The sequence below is a fragment of the Lonchura striata genome, chromosome 4 (genome assembly GCF_050655825.1).
Source record: "Lonchura striata isolate lonStrDom1 chromosome 4, ASM5065582v1, whole genome shotgun sequence".
Classification (NCBI taxonomy): domain Eukaryota; kingdom Metazoa; phylum Chordata; class Aves; order Passeriformes; family Estrildidae; genus Lonchura; species Lonchura striata.
This window is the reverse complement of record NC_140706.1, coordinates 74,821,484-74,844,071: the sequence shown is the minus strand read 5'-3', so window position 1 is coordinate 74,844,071 and position 22,588 is coordinate 74,821,484. Positions and strand designations below refer to the sequence as shown.

The 22,588-nt window shown below is 38.7% G+C and overlaps 1 long non-coding RNA gene across 19 annotated transcripts in view; it reads left to right on the top strand.

The window, feature by feature from the left end:
* The window catches only part of LOC110478808 (uncharacterized), a 231,979-nt gene that overhangs the window by 110,819 nt on the left and 98,572 nt on the right, over positions 1-22,588 (top strand). For 16 of the 19 annotated variants that reach the window (XR_014954997.1, XR_014954994.1, XR_014955004.1 and 13 more), the window contains 2 exons: positions 2,901-9,405; positions 13,493-13,594. This is a non-coding gene — a long non-coding RNA (uncharacterized LOC110478808). The remainder of the gene's footprint in view (positions 1-2,900; positions 9,406-13,492; positions 13,595-22,588) is intronic. The other 3 variants (XR_014955002.1, XR_014954992.1, XR_014954996.1) reach the window with 3 other exon arrangements.

Sequence of the window (22,588 nt, the reverse complement as noted above, 5' to 3'; positions counted from 1 at the left end):
ATAGAAAAGCCATTACAATCAGGAATGCCACATCAGCTCCTCCTGATGCCCAGCTTGGCACGGTGGCACCTCTGTGGGACAAAGAACCACAGAGTTTCCTTTCCCAGGGTCATTCAGGGAGCGAGGGCTAAAAATGGAGCATAACTCTTCTGAGGCTAAAGTCAATGCACTCACTATTGCTGCAGTGGTGCTGGGAGGATATTGCCTGCTCCTGGGCACCCAGGAGTAGTTAAGGAGACAGAAAGCTTAGGCTCTTGTTTTTACAGCAGGGATGAAATGGCCTCCAAGGCGTCATTAAAAAGATCCTCCTGAAAAGTTCACATTTCACAAGATTTATATATGTATTGGCTTATTCAGAACTTTAATTAAAAATTGTACAAGGTCCTTTAGTTCATTAATTGAAGATGTTTCCCCTGTAAATGAGAGATTAATTTATGCCTGTTTTTAATTGTTGGATGCCACCACAATTGGTGCTGCATAAAAATACATACAGTACGTAAAATATGAATTAAAACAAGTGAATAATTATAACCACATCAGCCTAAAGGCAGGAGGCATTTTAATATCAGAGTCTGGTAATGGTGCATGAATTTAGAAGGATTAATTTTTCTGAGACAGTTCAGAAGTATTTAGCCTTTATTCTGCCCTTATTTAAAATGCCTCATATAATACATCTCAGTATTTTACATAATTTAAACTTTCATAAGACATTTTGTTCTCACTCGGTAAGGTTCTTCAACACACTGAAACACTGCTAAGATCTTAAGGCTACAAATCATAATCTTTCCAAACAGATCCTTTGTTCTGAGGCTTTGCATTGGTAATCAGTAGTATCAGTGCCTGTTATAGATCAGCTTCTCCCATGGAAATAGAAATACACCTGGATATGTAGGTAGGTGTGTATATTTAGATAAAGGCACTGGTCAGAACACCACAGTCACCAGACAGCTGAACATTAAAGTGCCATGGAGAAATGGCTGTATTCCTTACATCAGGGTATTATTTAACTACATTGGGTGGCAAATATGCAGCAGAAAGCAGAGCTTGCCCCACTGGCAGACAAATCAGAGACAAGGTCCTGTGGTTTTATGTTCTCAGGAAATGGGTAACATGTATGGACTCTCTGCATGTTGAAGGACACATCCTACAGAGGGGCACTGCTTCAGCAGTGAGGCTGCTGACCATCAGCAAAGTATTTCACAGGAAGTGTAATTTTGAATCTTTTTCCAGTGGCTCTTCAACTGGAATTACCTATATAACTAAAAATAAGAGTGTCTAAGGCCTTTTCTAGGTTTGGCTCAGGTATTTCCAGGAGGCTTTGTAGCACTGAGGCCCTTGCTGGCCTGAGTGCATCACAGCAGATTGTATACTATATATATATGTATATACACATAATATATATACACTATATATTATTATATTATACATTATATACTATAATTAATATATAAATATGACGTTATATATAACATAGTATAAATATAATATATTATATATATAATGATATAATTTTATATATATATATAAAAATTATATATATATATATATGTATATGTATATATATATATATATAATGATATAATTATATAATAATATAATGGGCCTGAGTAAGTATCAGGAGGTTTTAAGAAATTTAGCAATAGAAGGAGATGTGGCAAAATGAAGACGAGTCCTAAGGCAGAAAAAAAAATAAAAAACAGAATCCTTACCAAGTGTAAAAGTTTCACAAGAGAGCAGAGGTTTTATTACTGTAATAACTCCATTATTAACTTTTTGATAGATGCCTTACATATGAATATTACCAGGAGATAGCCTGGATTCAAACTATTCTCAGAGCATGGAAACATTATTTCAGGTTCCTGAATGCATCTGTCAGCATATCCTTTGATCCTGATTTGTAACAGGTCTTCTGTTTCAGTTCTGGGTTTCTGGGTCTTTCCTCTACAAAGTCCTTGGACTCCAACAGATTACTTCAAAATACCTGGTAGCTTTGTGATGTGAACAAATATCTACTGAGATCAGATTCTTTAAGTTTTATATGAATAGCAAATTAGGCAGAAGGAGCTCTTGTATGTCAGCACATCCCACAGCATGTGAGTTTTCTCCACATTAGAAGGCAAATCACAATCAAAGAGCCTTACATGGATTTTAGATTTTGACCTTGGGCAGGTTACTGAGGCCCTCTGTGTTTTGGTTTGAAGCTGATTCTTGCATGTGCAAAATGCTAATATTCTGTGCATCAAGGTGTACGTATTTTTCTCTGTGTAGGAACATGAATCCTCGAGGTGACTATTTTTTTCCCTTTAATTTTTTAACTTTTTTCTTTGTCTTGGCCACTGCTACACACACATACACCATATATATTTCCAATCCCTATGTGGATGCTTTGTTCTTATCTGCTAATTTAGTAGAAGTCATCACTCAGTTTGCAGAAGAGAGGTCCTGAGTTTTGCCTCTCTGTTTAAGCAGAATTCTTACTGGGTTTTAATCTTGGCTGCAACAGCTTTTTAACCCTGGAACTCACAGCCTGCCTTTCCTTTGGCTGTGAATGCTTCTCTTTCTCCCATGGGAGGAACAGTGCACTTTCTTTTCCCTCTAGAAAATACTCGTATGGCCCGAGAGGCTCTCTTTTATAGCAAATTTCTCACTCTTAAAACTATAGCTGAGGATTTCCTGCACGGTTTTGCACCTCTTGTGATATTATGAGGCCATTCAACCACCAAACTATTGCCCATTTGATGGTCCCCCAGAGTCTCCCACTCCAGGCCCCTGTAGGATTTGTTGACTTTACAAAGTGCTTTTGTTTATGTTTCCTTCAGTCTTCCCTTCCCCCTGCTCACGCTGCCAAGTGTTTCTAATGGAAGTTTTTTCTTCTTTTTTTTTTTTTAATACGATTTTAGGTATAACAAAATTCTTTCTCTGATGAAAGGATAAAGGCAGAGTTGTCTGCTTAGCTAGCACCACCAGTCTCAGAGCCAGGCCAGACTTCTGCCAATGACCCCAAGACTTGAAGGAGCCAGGCTCAAAGAGAAGCACCCAAAAGGAAAATGGAAATCTACTTTTCTTGACATGTCTGTCAGCAAGCAGCAGAAGCACACCTTACCAGCATGTGGAGGAAAAAGTAAGTAGTTTGGGCATGACAAAAGCATGAGCTCAAAAAGCTGCTAAGCAGCTCCTGAGGAGAGCCATGTGGCTGATGAAAGACCTTATCCTCTTGAGATTTTGCCACAGAGCATTTGCAGGAATAAGGATGTTTCATCCCTTCCCCAAGAAATTATGCTGCTTGCTTAAAGAGCCCACTGGTGATGAGCTACAAGTCTTGCAGAGGTGAGCAGCTGTCTCTGGATATCCTGTTTCCAGCATTAAAAGAGGAAAGGTAACTGCTCTTTATTAGGTTTCTTTTGGTAAAGTTCGTACCTTTTCCTAAATTTAAGCAAACTGGGGAGAGAGGTTTCTTTTTTATTTATAAAGTTATGTATAGGGTTAATCAAGAATCCTTGTTAAAACAATGCATCCTTTTCCTGGCTTCTCTGGACAGGCTTCCTGGAATTTCTGGGTTTGCATCTTGAGCTTTCCCCCTGTATTTTAGGCTTTCCAAATTATATCTTACGGTTTGGATATAGTTTTTAACATTTGTAATAGACTTGTCTCCGCTGTGTCCACGCATAAAGGAGCTAATCCTCCATCCTTCTGGGGAGCCTGTCCCAGCTAGGAAGACAAGTTGTGTCTGGGATCAAGAGTTCAGACTGCAGCTCTCCAGAGGAGCTGACTGGTGACATCATGCCTTCTCTCAAAGCTTGTTTTATATAGTCATGGCTTTCCTTATTAGCTCCTTTTAATTCCTGACTCTCAGTACTGTTAACTTTATGTTGACTTTTCAGCTAGTTCTTTTAGCTTGTTTCTGAATCCAGGGACAGATTCTAATTTGAGCAGTAGTGCCTTTTTTTTTTTTTTCCCTTTTTTTTTATTTGCTCAATGTCTCAATCAATTGATGGAAAAAAGGCAAAGAATAAATTATAAGACACTGTGCTCTCCTTTAATGTCCTAAAACCAGTGGGTGATGAACAGATATATTTGCTTGTATTCAGAGATGCATTTTATTTCTTTCTATTTCAGCAGGCAATGCATACTGATATTATTTAAAAAGCATGAAAATACACATTATCCCATGAAATAATACTGTTTGCATCTAGGAAAAGTTGACTTAGTTGTTTGCAGTTTCCTGAGGTAAACATAGGCCTTTCTTATGCTCTTTGTGTTGAATGCAAAATTTATTTTAATTATTCTACCTTAGTTTGGATTGTCAGTTTAAATTCACCTGCTGGGTAGGATCAACTGGTGTTGGCATCTGTATTCATGCTTGAGATGTCCATATTCATTACTGGATTGTTTTAGCTTAACAAAGCTTGGAATTAAATGCAGCCCACAAAGTGAGCATTCATCATTCTGTGATGCACTGAGCCTGTGCTGCTAAAGGAAAGGATTGTTCCAGGCATTAAGTGTCCAGTGTGATTATGGAACTCGGACCATTCCTGGTGGAACCATTGCAAGAACAGCACCATTGCCATCTGTGTCCTCGTCAGAGGCTTCATCGCTGGGTGTTTAGCATTTCAAAAATCCTACAGATGTTGATGCTGCATTATTCATTGAGCCAGGAGCTGCCACAGCTGTGTGCTCTCCTGTAGATTCTTTCAAGCAATCTGGCAGCAGAGCCTAGTGTGAGCAGGGCAGAGTACAGGCTGCAGCTTTGATGGGCATGGCTCTGGTACTTGTGATTTGTGCCTGGCTGGCAAATTTCCAACCTCTGGAGAAGCAAGATGGGGAATTGGCACTGCACTCCAGCAGTTTCAGCGCTCCAGTGACAACGTAATGGATTGAAAATGAACATGCCTCGTGTACATCCGAATGCTCCCGTGGTACTGAAATGATTTTAGAGAACCCTTTCAAATCAATACATCAACCTGTCCATGGAAAGATTGATGGAGTGGAAGAAGTGAAGTGTCAACTCCAAGAGAAATAGTGGAGGAAAAGGAAGGAGGAAAAACAATAGGACAAAAAAGAAGCAAAGGAAGTGGAAGAAGTGGAAAAGGATGTGAAATGCACTGTATATTGAAAAAACTGAAAAGAAGGAAGAAAAATGGGACACATTAAAGAACAAAAAGGAAGAAATTTTAAATTCAATTATAAGGAAGAAAAGAAAAACACAAGGGGGTTCATGAAAAGTATTTGGTGAGATATGAGGCATCTGCATTAGGTACTTGAAAAGGAATCAGATTCAAAAGCAGTTTCTAAAATATTTCTAGTGAATAACTGGTTAAAAAGACTCTGCTTTTCCTGTGAGAGCAAAGCAGGAAAAAAGGGGGATTGTAATCCAAATTGCCAAATATCCATTGAATAAGAATCTTCCCCAGGAACCAGTACAAAGCTCTGTTTGTTTATTTCTACTCATAGAATCTGATATTAGAAGTTATTCAATTGCTTGAAAGCAATTTGTTTTCATAACTTGTGGCTGGAAAGCCAAATCTCAAGAAGCGCTGGAAACTTTTCTGAAAAGTATTTTAAACCTGTTATGATGATAACAAGAGTGAAAGATGGCCTTAACTCAATGATGTCTCCCAGAAAGAGGGTTGGTGCTTTGTGAATTTTTAGGGAGTCTGCTTATGCTTATTTTCATTTTTCTTGTGGTTTGTTTTTTGTTTGTTTGTTTTTTTGTTTGTTTGTTTTTTCCCACTGGTTAAATCTCAGTTATTGAAACCAGCAAATTCATGCATGAACAGTGGGTGATTCCCTTGCATAATGTATTAAAAGAAAGAGGTAAGGAGAAAGACCTATCATTCTTTCTTTCTATCTATCTATCTATCTATCTATCTATCTATCTATCTATCTATCATTTATGAGTTTGAGTGACAGCAATTGAAATCTATGTTGAAAATGCAACGAAAGACTAAAAGTAATCACCTCTCCCACTGCCCATCTAAACCAACTTTCTCAATTTAGAAAACATCATTAACCCCTTGTAACGTGGCAAAGTAGTAGGTAGTGGCATTACCTGGTACCTCCTTTGTTCTTATAGTTCTCCTTTTCTTAGGGAAATACTGGTTTTCTGGCATGTTCTAGACTCTGAGAAGTTGCTTTTTCCCAGGTCAGAAGAGATGAATTTGTCACTAGACAAGACATATTTTTATGTTCAGCTCCCACACAGCAGCTGGAGCACAGAGGCAGTTTGAGAGGCAGGGCTGAGATTGTGTGTGGGTTTAAATTTCACTCACTCTGACTGAATGCCAGTGGCTTTCTCATTCCTCTTCTGAAGAGATTAAGACCTCTAGGCACTTAATGTCACTGAATCCTTGCCTGTACTCTGCAGGGAAGCTCAGTGTCATCACCCTGCACTTGTGTGCAGATTCTGTAGTCTGACTGGAGTGGACAATTTCAGTAACACTGTGATCACACTGTTCTGCATCTCTTTTCTTTTCCTGTGGGGCTAGTTTAATAAAGCTTCCACCTGTCAGATGAAATCTATTTTGCTTTTCAGTGTCTTGCTTATCGAGAGAAAAAATTCACATCTTTTGGGAGGAGTGTAATGAAACACCTGTTCAAGTGCCCAGTAAGTAGAGTTCAGTTTGCATGAGGAAGTGGAGGGAGCCCAGTTAGTCAATAGTGAAACAGGACAACTTTATAAAATCAGCAGTGCTTTCACCTTGAACTCCCTGTCTTATCTGGATTACTCACATGGAAGGGTGAATCAAATTTTTTGTAGCATTCTGTATTATTGCAGAGGCAGCCGAAAGTTTTTTGATTATATTTAGTGGACTGGATTTGTCGGAGTAGAGAGGAACATGGAAGAGTAACCCAAGTAATCATCTAGTTTTGATGTAAGAACACACTCAGATTAAAAATGACTGTTTCAACACATAGGAGGAACCGCACCTTACACAGCAGAGTTTTCTAAATAAAACACAAATAAAGTAGTTTAAATAAAAATTTATACCTAAAGTTCTTGTTCTGGAAAAGGAGGCTGTAGTTTTTCTATATTTTATCAGTAATTTAACTATGTACTATTATGACATCAAATGTAAATTCAGAAAACATGCTCATTGATCACTACCAATATTATTGATCTACAGAATTTCAAATCTGCTTTCCGATACTTTATCTGAAAACCGATGTGATAATGAAAAGATGAAATTAGATAATTAGATGTGTAACACCTTTCCCTGCTATCCTTCTAAAACCAAATTTTTCTTCCTTTCTCTGTTTTTTAAAAAATATTTCTGGCCCGATTTTTAATGTTTCCCCTCAATCCTCAAACATCCATGATTCTTTGATGATGTCTAATTTTGCCAGCATTTTGAGCAGTAATTTTTGCTGAGTTTTATTAACCAGAAGTGTACTTTGATCTTTTCTTTGCATGTCCATACTTCTCAACATCAAACAGCAAAAATCCTGGGAGTGCTAGCAGTTAAAAGAAAAAAAAAGTTTTAAACAATCATTAAAATTCATGGGGCAAGTTCGGTTTTTGCTCATGACATTGTGAGAAATCAGAAGTTTCAGGGCCTAAAGACAGCTGAGGTAGGGTAGGAGGAAGCATCAGTGATCCCTATTTTGGTTTTTGGGAGAAAGGGAAAAGCATCAGGTGCTACATAAACAAGAATCCCCTGGAAAAAATGGTGAAACAAAACTGAAGAATAGTCTGTAGGAAATCAGTGAGTATCTCCGCCCATTCCAATCCTTACCTTACCAAAGTTTTCTTTCAATAAAGATAATAAAAAGGACACAGCCGTATAAAGGTCTGTGGGGATCTAGCCACATAAATGAAATCTCAAGTTGTGTTCAAGTTGTCCCATTTCAGTCAGTTTTATCTATTTTCAAACTATTACTTTTTCAAGACCTCCATTGCTTCTCTATGAATTACACTAACTTGAAAGTTGAGGGTGGCAACTGTGAGGGAAAAAAGGCATTTTTAACTTTCTGGGAGCTTTGTTAATTTAATTTTGGTGACTGAATGGCATGAGTACTGTGCTAGATTTTCGGTAAAAGGCTGTTTCTTTCTCTAAAATAATTTGTCTCAGTCATATATTTCTGCCTCTCTTAGGTGTGCTCTTTGCAGAATTTCTCACAGCACGTGTCTAGCAGAATGTTTCAAAAGCAGTTTTGAGGGAAGCAAAAGAGGTATTAATTTCCCTCCCTGCCCCTTGTTTGAAAAAGAGATCAGTTTTACACTTACTAAATTCTGCCCTGCTTTGAGAAGTGGGCTGATTCCTTCATGGAAGCGATGCAGCATCTGCCTATATGCAACATTTTTAGGAACAGCTATGGATTCTTGAGCTTACTCATGTAAGTTTGTCCCTTCTTCTTGTAGTGTTCCCTAAGCCTATGGAGAAATTCCCATGCATTAAGAAAAGTGAGGGGGTCATAGAATCATGGAATGGGTTTGGGTTGAAAGAGACATTTAAAGATATTCTGGTCCAAAATCCCTAACCCTTCCATTAGACGTGGCTGCCCACAGCTCCATCCAGCCTGCCCTTGGATGTTTTCAGGGAGGGGACACTCACCACCTCTTTGGGCAACCTGCTCCAGGGTTTTACCACCTTCACATTAAAAATGTCTTTTTTATACCTAGTCTCAAATGATGGTCTTGAAAATAAATGTTGGTTTTGTGTATAACTTTTGGTGTTTCTGCCTGCCTTAATACCTTTTTTAATTCTCTCTCAGTTGCTGAAAATGGGGGAATATTCTCTTTCAGTTTTTATTTTCCTTGAAAATATATGCTGGTCTGCTTTACAGATGACCAAAACATTCTGGACCTTGGTTTTTTTCCCAGTGTGCTAAAAAGTAAGTCTACAAGTACTAAGTGAAATTTATTGAGCTCTGTAATGTTTCGCTTATAAAGTTCAAATTATGCAATATTACTTGCTTTCTTGGGATTATAAAGTAAAGAAAAATGATAAAGAAATGCATTATTATATAAAGAAAAGTTGCCATAGGTGAGAAAAGCTATATAGCTGATAACACCGGTCCCCGTGTCAGACAACACGTGGCTGTTCCTACAGTCACGTAGGAATCAGAATCCTTGTGGCTCTACATCCCCAGCATCCCTTCAGGTTTTTTCATGCATTATGGATTCTTCTCTTGCAGAAAACATCCCTGCTTTGATGTGTCAGAGGTTATTTTTTTTCACAATTGTTTTTAAAATTGTCGTATCTTCTTAGCTGAAATATTGACTTTAAATATTTTTTCCTCAACTTCATGCAAATTGCAGCAGGGGGAAGAACTTTGTGTTAATGGACCAGACCTGTGACCTCCTAAGGCATGAGAAGTAAATTAAAAAGTAGCTAATGACTTCGTTATCATGTGTGTGAGCAGGTCAACATGAAAAATAGCAAGGATGGTAAAACAGATGACAAGGTAGGGAGAGGAATATTTATACAGCTTTTTCTCAAACTATGAAAAATGTTTTCTTAATTTTAGACTCTGACAAAGAACCTGTGTGGAAGCTTACCTCAGACTTCATTCAGTGGCTTGCAAAAGTCATCATTTTCTATTTGAAATATTTGGGTACTCTCTTGAAGCAGGCACAGAGACCCCATCTTCACTAAATTTCCCCAATATTTTTGTTTTAAAATAAATTTTAAATAAAGCATCAATGAAATATTGAACCCAGAATCTCCTTGCTGTAGTTTCACTACATAATAAATGTGGCTTTAATAAAGACAGTGAAGCTTTTGTAGTTCCATAAAAGTTCAACTATAAATTAATATTAAATGGAATGCTGAAGTTTGAGCAGGTTGTATCCTTTGAACTTAATGGCCCAGATCCTTGGCTGCTGGTAAGAAACACACAGGGCAACTCAGGTGAAGGGCATTCATGTTTGTATTTCAGCATTTCTTACCAAACTGCTGCTCCATGTAGGACAAGGAACTTAGAAAACCCTAAAGTCTGGCTACTGCTAATTACAGTTACAGCCATTGCAGCTGAAAGGTGGATGGTAGACTTGTAGACTTCATGGCTTTTTGCAGCCTTTATTTTAAGATGATCATTCCTCTTTGTGGGAGTAACTTCAAAAATTACTGCTAGGAGATACCCATGATCTCAAGAAATCATGTTTGCACATGAAGCTATTCAAGACTCATGCTATTCATGCTATTCAGGCTAGACTCAGGCTATTTCATGCTATTGAGTAATTTTTTTTTCATGCCGCTTCTAAAATTTCCTTGCATGAGTTTTCACAGGTAGTCAGCTTCAGATAATCTTTATGGCAGCACAAGGCTGTGAATGATTGGCTCACACATCTTTTTAGAGGAGCAACATGTCATGAGATACTGATCATTACCAGAATTACATAAAAGAAAATCAATGTTTAGCTTCCCCACTTATTTTCATTTATTTCCTCATATAGCCTATGTTTAATGTGCCGGTGGTAGGCTTTGTTATTAGCTTAAAAAAAAAGTTAATTAGAATACTACTGCTGTGTTATACCACATCACAAAATATATCCCCTATCTCACACTTCTTCCCACTTTTCCTTCTCCTGACTGGTTTTGTGGTTGATTTGTTCAAGAGGAAGCTCACAGGAACCAGCAAAATGCATGCATGTGGTATTTCACAGGTGGATACCCTAAAGTCAGAACTATTTCCATTCCTCACATGCTGTACTCCTAGTGCAATTTGGTGTAAGTATGCAGTCATCAGCATTTGTAAAATTCACTTTATCTCAACAACAACAACAAAAAATTCCATCTACCAATGTTGGTAAATATATATTTAGTTGCTAATGACAACTTAATTCTCACCTTTTTCTATCAAAATCTGGGAGAGCAAATGGCTCTGTCAAACCCTCAATCTGGAGTATTTCTTTTAACATTTTGCCTGAATATCTTTGATATAGGCAGGATGTGGATGGGGTCAGAGTGCTGGAAATCTGTGTAGTATTTTTCTTATTAAAAACCCACATTTTTATTAAGGGACTTTTCCACCTGGAAATATCCACGTGCCTTTGTCCTCCACCTGAAGTAGAGGTTCACTGCAGCAGTATTACCAAAAACTCAGTGCTTGCAATGCTGAAAACAGGCACTCTCCCTGAAATTTTTACCAGTGAGAGCTCGATCCCCTCCTTCTGCATAAGCCTTTTTCTTTTCCTGGCCTTGATGCCAAATTAGGCTGCACAAGAACTGCAGCACTTGGGAGAGTCCAGTTCACTGGAGCTGAAAGTCTTTTTCCTGTAGCTATTGCCACCACTATTGGGGTGCCTGCTCCACTGGCTTTGAGGTCTCTGCTCAGCCCCCAGCCCTGTCTCTCGTGTGTGACTGCTGCCTGGGTTGGGAACAGAGAGCAACAACTGGATTTTCAGGGTTTTGGTACATCAGTCTTTATGTGAGGCAAAACTTTGTGCAGTGAGGCCTTGGTGTCCTGGGACAGGCGTAAAGACTGCAGAAAATAACTCTTGGTGCACTCGAGTGGTAAAGCATAACCAGAGCCTCGAGACTTGGGGGCTGAAGTGAAAGCTCTGGGGAGATGTTAGAACCCCCAGCAATTAATTATTTCCATTAATCAAATTATGGCCAATCAAGCAATCAAATTATGAGCAGTATGATTGCTCAAAACATGCCAATTTTAGAGGAGTTCATGGAAATTTGAAGTGTATTCCCCAAAGGAGAGATATTGCCATCTGTGTAGGCTCAAACACCCAGCTGAATCCCAGAGTCAGAAGCAAGTTTTAAGGAGATAGATTTCACACTCTCTCTTTTCATTCACCATCAAACTTCCCATTCAGCATCATATCCGCTGACTATTGATTTTCGTTTTTCATCTGCTTAGCTGATGGAATTAGGGCTGTGTCACGTAAATAGGACAAACAACAAGCTTTAACCTTCTGGAACTTGGCTGCACCTTTTTCATAAATAAATAAAAAGAGAGGTTTTGATGAGTCTGAAATAACACCAAAATAAAAGCAGTGGTTTATTTACTAACAGAGCATGTAGTGCTACAGGCATCACTGAATGTTTTACATGGAGAGTGATTCTGGTGGTTATGTGAATTTTAATATGCTGCATAGACCATTGAAAACTGCTAAATGTTTTTTCAAGTTGGATATTGAATTGTTTTATGCAGATTATAACAATCATTTGAATGTTCTTGCAGGCAAAAGTTATATGTACTGTCAGCTCCCAAATATTAGCATTTTAATTTTTATTTTGATTGATGGAAGGATGAGGGGTTAGAGAATTGTTTTTGTTCAATGACATTGTCTTTCAAGGCTAATATCTGGATATTAAATGGCTTATCACTCTTTTTTGTATTCTTGGTGTCCTAAACAGCTACCGAAGCTTTCTAGAATCACTACATGCATCATAGAGATATTTAGCACCATAAAGCTAATGGCTCTGTAAATGAATGTTGGTATAATTTGCAACTTTTCCCATTCAGCTTTAAAGCTGATCCAGAATTTCTTTACAGGCTAGCTCACCCAGCTAATAAAGCTTTTCTGTTAAGACTAGTGGATGTAGCATCCAGCCATTAAATATCTATTTACTAGAGGTAATTCAAATACAGTATCCCGTTATTATTCGTTATTGATGAGCCTAAAATATTTTTCCCTTGCTTTCTCCCTCATGCCTCTCAATCCACGTGTGTCATTAAACCTAAGAATCTTATATACAAGGAAAAAACAAATATATAATATATAGGGGTGGGGCTGTGTGTTATATATATATTATTAAATTGTGTATCCTGTCTTTGACCTTAAAAAATAGGAGTTTTGCACTTGCCCTAATTCAAATTTTCTGTGGCTCATGAGAATAGTTATAAATACTGTGTCCTTTGAATCATTAGTAAGTTAGGGTTTAGTGCTTGTCAATCTAGTTAAAAGGCTAATGTCAAATTGTCTCTTTTTTTGTGCTATGCTTGTTTTCCATAAATTGACAGAAAACAATTTATTCAGTCTTTCTTCCACTAATTGATTATGCAGATATTATTTATCATGCTCTGCAAGCACATCTTTGCATAAATTGGATGTGCTTTATCATTCTGAGTTACATTGTATTTACAAATGCCCTATTTTCTGCTTATCATTGACGACTTTATTCCATGGTAAACTCATCTTCATTAGAAGGGCTTAAGCACAACTGTTCATTTATCAGCTGGGGAATTTGCTGAAAATCCCCACCATGTTTTCTATCTTTAGCAAATTATTTTCCCAACAAATATGCTTTCAAATCCTACAGAGTTTTTCTCCATGAAAATACTGTAACTAGGAAGAATGATTTTCTCTTAGCACCTCACCCTCAAGGTATTTCTTTTAGCTGCTATTAAGTTTTACAAGTGACTTGTGTTTTACTGTTAGAGACAATGACAGCAAGGAGGTGCAGCATCCCTGCTATTTTCTAGAATGGCAGTATTGAGGTCATCCCAGTTAGGAGTGTTTCCAGACTAGCAATTTACTTGGTTAAAGGAAGGCTTGTCTGAGTATCTTCTCTGTTTATTGTCTTTTTCCTAGTCATGAATGTTCCTGATAACAACAATGAATATTGCCCACGCGTGATGTTTCAGAATTCGACCAAGTCCAGGGAATTTATTCAGAAGTATGATTCATTTTCAGGTACTTTATAGCTTTTTTTCTTCCCAGCTAAGAAAGTATTTTGTCATTGCTCTAGTGAGATGTAATTACAGTAATTCATCTGCAGTCAAAAAATTTCAGGCTCGAAAATCTCCTCTGTGATTGCACAGCCATAAATGTTATGTTAAAGCATAAGAACTACCATTAGTGTAAACAAAAGCTCAGCGTCCTGTGGCGTAGGAGGCATTGCCCGCTTCCCCGTGAACTGGCAGCCTGTGGGAGCTCCTGCGCGCCCAGGCCCCAGAATCCGTATGTCAAAGCCCAGCCATTTCCTGCTCCTTCCTGCAGACAGCGCGGTGCCAGCGGCAGCTCCTCTTGCCGGAGAAGGAGCTGGCAGTGCCAGCACAGCCCAGCTGTGTGCCCACGGAACCCCCGACAGCGCCCGCCGGGGCGGGCCGGCGCTCCTGCACGGAGCGGGCAGCGGCACACGGCTGGCCCTCCGCTGGCACTCCGGCTGATGCGCCAGGCGAGGGGCCCTGGCCTGGAAATCCACGACCAGAAGGTGACGGGGCAGCAGGCCGCTGCAGCAGCGTTGTGACGAGTGGCAGGAAGCAGGGCTGCTCCTCTGGCCTGTGTGCGGGCAAGGCTCTCGCGGCTGCCGCCGCAGAGCCGCCACGGTGCTGCAGGGAGGAGCGGCGCCGGGCCGCGTGCTCTGCCACGATGGCCAGAACAGGGAAAAAGGAAGGTTTGCTGCCTTACCGTTTTTTGCTTTTTATTATTTTCTATGATTTTTCTATGAGAAGAAGAACCAGTGTCTGATGAACGTCTAAAGGAAATAGGCATCACTCTGTAGAGAGCAGTTGTGTCTCTTATCTACCTTGGAATAATGAGGCTGGAGCTCTGGTGCCTCCTCTGACATTTTCTGTGTTCAATTAAGTCACCACTTCGTTTGCTGTTGTGAAGTTACCTTTGGTGGTGCTAATTCCACACCTGCATTGCATAAGGAATTACTTTAAACATCTTTACCGGCCTCTACATTAACCTGGACGATCTTGCTCATGTTTGTGTACAACTGCTGGTTAACATTGGCTTTTAATTGAAGCAGCTTTCAAAAATCCAGAATAATTTTGAAATCTTCTTTTCAAGGAGAAAAAAACCTCCACAAACCAAACAAGCAAACAGTTATAGGTCACCCCTTAAACCGCAGGGAGAATCTCAGAATGTATATGTTATTTATACAGCTTTATTTGCTTTCCTCTATGTTACATAGGATGGTTACACCCGTGCTTCTCTTAACATATGAATAATAGAATGCTGAATGCTCATCTGGTCTTCTTGCAGGGCTCTGATAAGGTTTTACTAGAATATTTCCCCTCCTATCCCTTGCCATTTAAATTAGCTTCCCATTGCAAAGAAAAAAATATTCCTTATATGATATGAATATGGAACCTGTGTAGTTAAATTTCTATTTCTACAAGCAATGACTGCTTGCTTCAGTGTTCACAGAAAGAGATTCTAAAAGAGGCCCAAGCGTAGCTGGAATGAATTCAGATTTGAATTTCAGCAGACATTCATTGAAAGGTTTTTCCTTTAAAGGCATTGAGTTCTTCTGATGGCAAAGGATTCACCTAGCTCATGGTTTGTAAAGGACTGTCTGGACTTTATTGCCAGTTGTGAGTCACTGTGCAGGCTCACCAACCGTACAAGGAAAAATCAAGTCCCTAACCACAGATCTTCTCTTTCTATCCCCTTCCTCAGGGCTTGCTTTATTTCCAAACCCACAAACTCTAAACCAGAACAAATCAACTCAAATTGCTCAGTAATAATCACCTGAGGCCCTGCCAGCCTCAGCCAGCTGGGAGGTGGCAGCAAGCAGCCTCATCTTAGGAGATTTTCTTTTGTCCCAGCTTTGTCAGCTCTTTCATGACTCCATCAGAAACACAATCCCAGCCCAGTAACCTTTAGGGTGCCAAATTAGCTTTAGCCAATGACCATCTCCTCTGCTCTTTGGTGAGGGCTGTCGATTTATGCTGGTTTACCACATTTTCATACAGGTAACTCACATTCCCCACGAAAATGAGATCACTTTAAAAAGAACCGATACTTCAATAATAGGCCCTTTCATAACCTGAAACTGTGAGGACTAATGCTGAACGGAATTCAGGGAATTTCTGGGAAATGAGGAGATCTGCAGTAATTTGGAGTAGCTTTTGGCTTGATTAATTGACATATGTAGTAGTTTTGAATTGCAAGAAGTTTATGGTTTTGTTTTTAAGGATGGCCAGTACATAATTTAATATCATATGTGTTCATCTTACCACTCTAAAGGAGGGAAATTAAATTAAGACAGGATACAAGAGAAGATAATGTAAATATAAGAGTTTACATATATAAATGCATTTATTTATAGATGTGAAGCTTTTGGGATATGCAGAATATTCAAGCACAAGCACTTGTGTAGACATGTAAACCACTAATGGTGCATTTTTCACAAATCCACAGGGAAGATTTTTTTTTTCCTGAAGTCCTCCTTCCTTCCTAGAAAAGGAAACCTGCTGCAGTGTTTTAAGAACGCTTGAAGGATCATGTGAGTTGTTCTAGAGAAGAGAGCTATCCTGTCTGTCAGATGGCAACATATAGCCTTCACAAACCAAATTATTTGGCTTTTATTTGCTTCTGTAGCAGCTGAACAAATATTCCTTGTACTGCTATAAGTGGTAGTCTAATTTCTTCCAACAGACCAGATCCATTGAGCCAGCAGGTCAGTGCAAAACACTGTTAATGACAGTGTGCTGTGAGTATGTTGCAAGTAAAAGCCAATAGTTTTTACTTAAAATTGCCATGAAGGATTTGGGGATGCTCTATTGCCAGTAGAGCATGTAAAACCTGATACCATTCTGCTTAGCAGCAGTTTAATTGTTACCTGTAAGGTAATTTTAAGCGGTAACAAAATACAGACTAAAAAGCTCCTCTTAAATAAAAACCCTTTGAAAAATGAAACTCTAAGGAAAGATTAATGTCAGACAGAGAATTTAAAGCTGAATAAAACCATTAAGGCAATGAATAAAATTAAGCTGTACTTGAAAATTGATTAAGTCTTGCTAAGTAGCCAAAAGGGAACTACCAAAAGATCCCTACTGCCATAAACTATTAACTCTTACACTCAGGGCCCAACTCTCTAAATTGGGTCTTTCTTTTCAGTCTGGAGCTGGAAGGTGTTTAGTCCTCTTCTCACTCTGCTCACCTTCTTTGTCTCCATCTGTAAGACTGATTCCTCCTTCGTGTTTAGAATTGCTTCCTGCAGTGTTTAGCAGCAGAGGAGCTGGGGATGATGCATGTCCCCTGTGCCTCCCAGTGTGCAGGTGCAAGCAGAGAGCAGAAATGCAGCTGACATCACTCACTGCGGCCTCCCATCTTCTTGATTGCTCTGTACTTCCACTAACATAGGAACTGAGGACAGGGGAAAAAAAAAAAAAAAATATATATATATATGACCCTGCCTGTTGCGTGCCATGGGACAGGAGACAGTGTTTGGAGGAGGAACAATGTCACTTGTTATGGTGCTAATACTTCATGCTGCTAATCCTAGCTGCAACATTTTCTATAACCAGGTTTCCAAGGTACCAGGCTAATTTTATAACCATAATATCTTTTTATGGTGTTCAATATAATATAGCATAAGAAATACAGCTTGTGGCAGATATGGTGCCTTAGCAGGCTCTGAGAGGCCAGTCTGCTGGCTGTCACTAAATCTAACCTCTGTTGGAGATCTTGCCAAAGCAAAGCAATTGGAATTAAGAGTTTTGAAGGCTGAGTGTGATCACTTAAGTGTAGGTGGCCTGTTGATTTAAACAGGAACATATTTAGGTACTAATGGCAGATTAAGGATGTATTTCAACAAAGCAAGAAGAAAGGGAGGTATGATAAATAAGGAAACGTAGTAAAATAAGCCATAAACCAGACTTTCTCCAGTGTGCTATTTCACTAAGAGTACTGACTTCACCAGCAAATTTTCCCCATGTTCCTCTTGGCAAATTGAGTGTAAGTAAAAGCCATAGGTTCCAAAGCCAAGAGAGGGGTGAGGAAAGGGTATAGGAGATCATGACCTTCACTGCCCCTTTCCAGGGTCTGTGACAGATATTGGAAGTCAGCAGAGCAAGGAGTTGTAGTTTTTCCAAATTTCTGAACAGCAAGGAGTGCTCACATGGGTTTTCGTGTCAGAGACTGTCTCACTGCTGAACAACTTGCTGAAGTTAAAATTTTAATGAAAATTGAAAGTTTAAGTGCCACAATTTTCCATATCATTTTTCCCCTAACATGATTTATTGACCACTTATACATGATACATTCTCCTGTCACAAGTAACACTCTATATATTTATTTTCATGAATAATGACTACCATTTTAATTGATAGTTTCAAACAGAGAAGGAGATTTATTTCTACAATGAATGAAACTGCCCCCAATATAGAGACTCTATAAATTATTTTATGTACTTCAGTTTTCCTCTTGCAACACAGTATGCTCCTAATCTTAACAGAAATCAATCAAATAAGATCTAATACATCACTAAACACCGGCTTCTCTAAAGTATACTAGGACATTCTTCTATAATGCTTGTAAAATCTGTCTTAAGCAGTATTGCCAGGAGCCTTTGACGTGGCTGTTATATGTGTCTGTAAGATGTCTGTTTCATTCCCTGGTACCTTATTTGTCAGCTTTTTTGGCACCCTACCTATACACTTATAACATAATTACTTTAGTCAAACACATCTCAATTATGCTACCCTTTCTCAGCTAAAAAATTTAAATTCAACGGTGTTAAAAATTAAATATTGATTCCAGCAGTGCATGAGCTCATGTGGGCAGGTGATGTATTATGCATTCACTTCTGAGTGTGACACCTAGAAGTCAAGTCTGCAAAGGATTCTTACCTGAAGAGATCACAGTTCATGCCTGAAATCCACATTACTTGCAAATGATCTCATTCTGATATAGGAGCCCAAGCCAACAAATGCTGTGTGCTCACAAATGCCTCAATCATATGTGCAGAACTATTAAAGGAAAAAGCCTGCATACATTCCTGTGTCTAGTATAAAACACTACAGCTTGCTGTGAATCATTTCAAAATAGAAATAAAAAGTTACAGAGCATGCACTAGCTGGTGTCTTTAAGAACAAGCAAAGCCCCAAACAAACACAAATTCCTGAACAAATTGCATTGCAAAGCATTGATCCAAATATCTTTGTAATATGTCCAGTAACCAGTAATTTTAGAGAGCTATCATTTATTCTTCAAAGTCAGGATCATTCCTACAGTTCTATTCCTCTTTAATAAGGATTTCCTCCTTGTAGCCTGACAAAAGTTTCCTAAGGCATTACTCCAATCTCTATGTAAACATTTGCATAAGGGATTTTACATCCATTCAGAAATCCCACATTTATGCACCAGTTCTGGAAAGTTTTGATGGTGGCATTTTACTATTTTTCAGTATTTTAAGAGACTGGGGATGGGAACACTGACAGATATGATGAGTAAAGGGCAGAGGACAGAGTTTGTGAATGTACTATAGTTGAAATAAATGTGAGCACCCAAAAGTGAATTTCAAAATGTAACAATAGGTTTTGGCAAAGACAGAGTTAGAATCCATGTAAGAGAAAAATTTGGGCAGATGCCTTGCCTTCAGTAAGGCACTACCACCTACTACTTTAGTTAACTATATTGTAATCTTACTTCACTTTAGTAAACTGTATATAACACTTGGAGCCAGGTTCTACTTCCTATTTCTGTTCACAGAGCACTCTGTATTTTTTTTTTTTTAGTTGAGAGATGATGTTCTGTGGTAAAATATTAGTAACATAATGTATCAAGATGTTTTAATCATAAGACTATTGCTTACAGATCTGGCATTCATGCCAGATGTGCTGTATAATGGATGTACAGCAATTTAGCATTTGTACCTCATGTGTAATGTTGTCTTTGCTTTCATATCTATTGCTTTAGCTACAGCTATGGTATTTGAAAGAAAATGTGACTGCAGGACTGTATAGGAATTTGAGTAGCTTTTATCTACGTCTGCATTAACATGCAATTCCTTTTCTCCCTCTAAAACAAGTCATTTTCTTGAGAAAACAGAGGCGTGATTGCTGGAAACTGTAGTTTTGTATTCTGTTGTTTGAGCTATGAAATCAAAATATGTTTTAATAAATTGCTCCATCAATACATTCAGCTGTTAAGCTAAAGCAAAGACATAAAAGTCGATCAAAAGACGCCACTCACTGCAGGGAGCAAGTGAAGCAGTAAAGAATTAAACCTAAAGCTACATAGCTCCTTTCCTTTGGTAGCAGCAAAGTAATTTGCATTATTCATTTCACCCAGGGAAGACAAAAAACCCCCCACAAAACCCCCCAAATCCAACAACATGAATAGATTGAAAGGACCAGATGGAATCTAGCTGGCAAACAAAGCAGAGGTAAAGTGAGTGAAGCAAAGAAAGCTAAATCAAATGTAACAAGGCTGTAAAAGGGTTCTAGAAATATCTAGGGAGAATAGAAGGAGACCACTGAAAAGTAACAAAGGGACCACATAAGTGAAGGCTGCAAGATGGATGAAAAATGTTCAAAACTACTTTTTCTTAGTTTTCAGTATAATAGAAAATGATGAAAGTGGAGAAGATTGTGGAGAATATCATGTAGGAAGACAGAAAACTATTACAAGCAGTGGGCCAGAATTGTGCTTAACTTGAACACAAGGGCCTCATGTTCTGCCTTCTTTCTCCTTGTGGGTCCCTTCCAACCCAACACAGTCTGTGATTCTGTGATACGTTGAATAATGCTTATATTGCAAGCAGCCCCCTCTTCTTCAAAGGCAGGGAAAAAAGGGAAATGCTGGTGGTATAAAATGAAAGACAGAGTTACAAAGTGTAATGCAAGCACACTGCCCTGAGAGCATCCTAAAACCTCTCATTAAAACAGTATGGAAAACGTTACCAGAAACGAGTAGCTGTTCAGAGTAAATTGTGTTTTCCCTCATTTCAGGTGTGTTGTGATAGAAGTGGGAGACAGCCATGGTAGTGCAGGTGTCTTTAACACGTGTGCTGTGTCACAGAAGGTTTGGGTTAGATGGTGGGAACATTTCTTCACCCAGAGAGTGGCTGGGCACTGACAGAGCTCCCCAGGGCAGTGTCACAGCAGCTCCAGCAGTATTTGCACAATGCTCTCAGGCACATTGTGGGAATGTTGGGGGTGGCAGGAGCTGAACCTTGTAGGTCCCTTCCAGCTCTGGATATTCTATGATTCCAGCACCCCAGCACCATGAAAAAACTACAGAAGGCATGCTTTAGGGTATTAATGAGAGCCAAATGAGGCACAGACCATGAATTCATTTAGATTTTATTTTATTTAGTCTGAAAATACAAAAAAATTATTTTTATTTAAAAGCCTAAGCATATTGTGAAAGAGTATTTCAGAACAATTATGTGGATGCAAACATCTTCACTCCCATACCCTTGGTTCTGTAAAATTCCCCCCTACTCCACCTTGTTATTTTGCTTTTAAATGCTTGGTGTGATCTGGCATTACTGAGCTCTTCACAGGTTATGGGCCATCTCTTGATTTAAGTTCATGTTAATTGAGAATGTCTGTGCTCTTTAGGCAGATATTTCCAAGGCATTCTTGCCTTCTCTAGTAAAAAACACATAAGCTTTTTAATGCCAAACTCATGATCATTAAACTTTTTTTTGTACTACAGTACCTACTACTATGAAAAATTTTATCCTTATTTATGTTCCTGCAGACCAGGAGCAATTAATCTGTTATCCTTCTCCATGTTGACCAAAATAATCACCCAGTCTAAAATGGATATTCCAGATCTTGGATAATAGTTGTGACTTTGTTTTTCTGAACTCTTTCCAGTATGTCTGCAGTCTTTCTAAGTGGAGGATAAAGACTTTAAATGTGAGAAATGTAATTGCTTTCCAAAGGTAACAGACTAAGGGATTAGTACTAGTCAATAAATGAGGAAATGTTTATTTTAGGGATGCCAGACACATGGCTTTCAGAGGGCTGGCTGCAATTAGATACTGTCAGAGGAAAAAAGGAAATGCAGTGTAATCTGCATTCTGATGTCCCCACAGAGAGTCTGATATGTAGCTCATAGTACCAAGAAGGACTCTTCCAATTGATTAGAACAGTTTTGAAGCAGCAGGTTTTATGTAAAGCCAGGGAATCAGCCAAGGACTTTGCCAAGCTCTGGTGAAAACAGAATTATGGATTCTGTTTTTCACTGCTTGTGAGAGCTCTGCAAACAGGCAACAAAGAACACTGAAAGGATTAAAAGACATAGCTGTAAGGTCCCCAAAACCACTTCACAGGCCTCTTGAAAGTTTTCTAGGGCCTAATCTAGGAAACAGAGAAGAAGAAAAAGAAGAGAAAAGTATACAAGAAGTCCAAATAACATACAATTGCTATTTCAATAATCGTCAGTCTAGCTACAATAAAAATGTCAATCTATGCAAGTCATCGCTCCCCACCCTGTGAGTCTCTAAAACTCAGGCAAGTTGTGATGCAAAAGAGGATTTGGGGGAGGAATTCATGAAATCAGCCTTTCAGCTGCAGTGACCAAGGAGTCCAGCAGATTGGCTGGTAATTTCCTTCTTGTTTCCTGATACAGTATTTTTCTTCTGTAAGGTCCTGCCTTTTACATACTCCTCACTCATTTATTAATACAATATCAAACATTAGACAATTTAATAAACCCATTTTTGATACTTGCTGGACTTGTAACATGAGCTCCAAAATAGCATGGTGAGTTCAATTTAGGTTCTTTATTACTTATTGATATTGCAAATGAATTGCACTCCTTGTGAAAAAATACAAACTTCAAGGATAGGCCAGTTTTCAATTGTTAGGTTTCCTTGACTTTTGGAGCCTGTAATCTTAGAGGTCCAGGTATTATTATAACCCAAACAAACAAATATACATGTCCCAGATTACCATCCTCATCCCTCCCACCAACCAGGTTTCAGGGGAAGCCTCA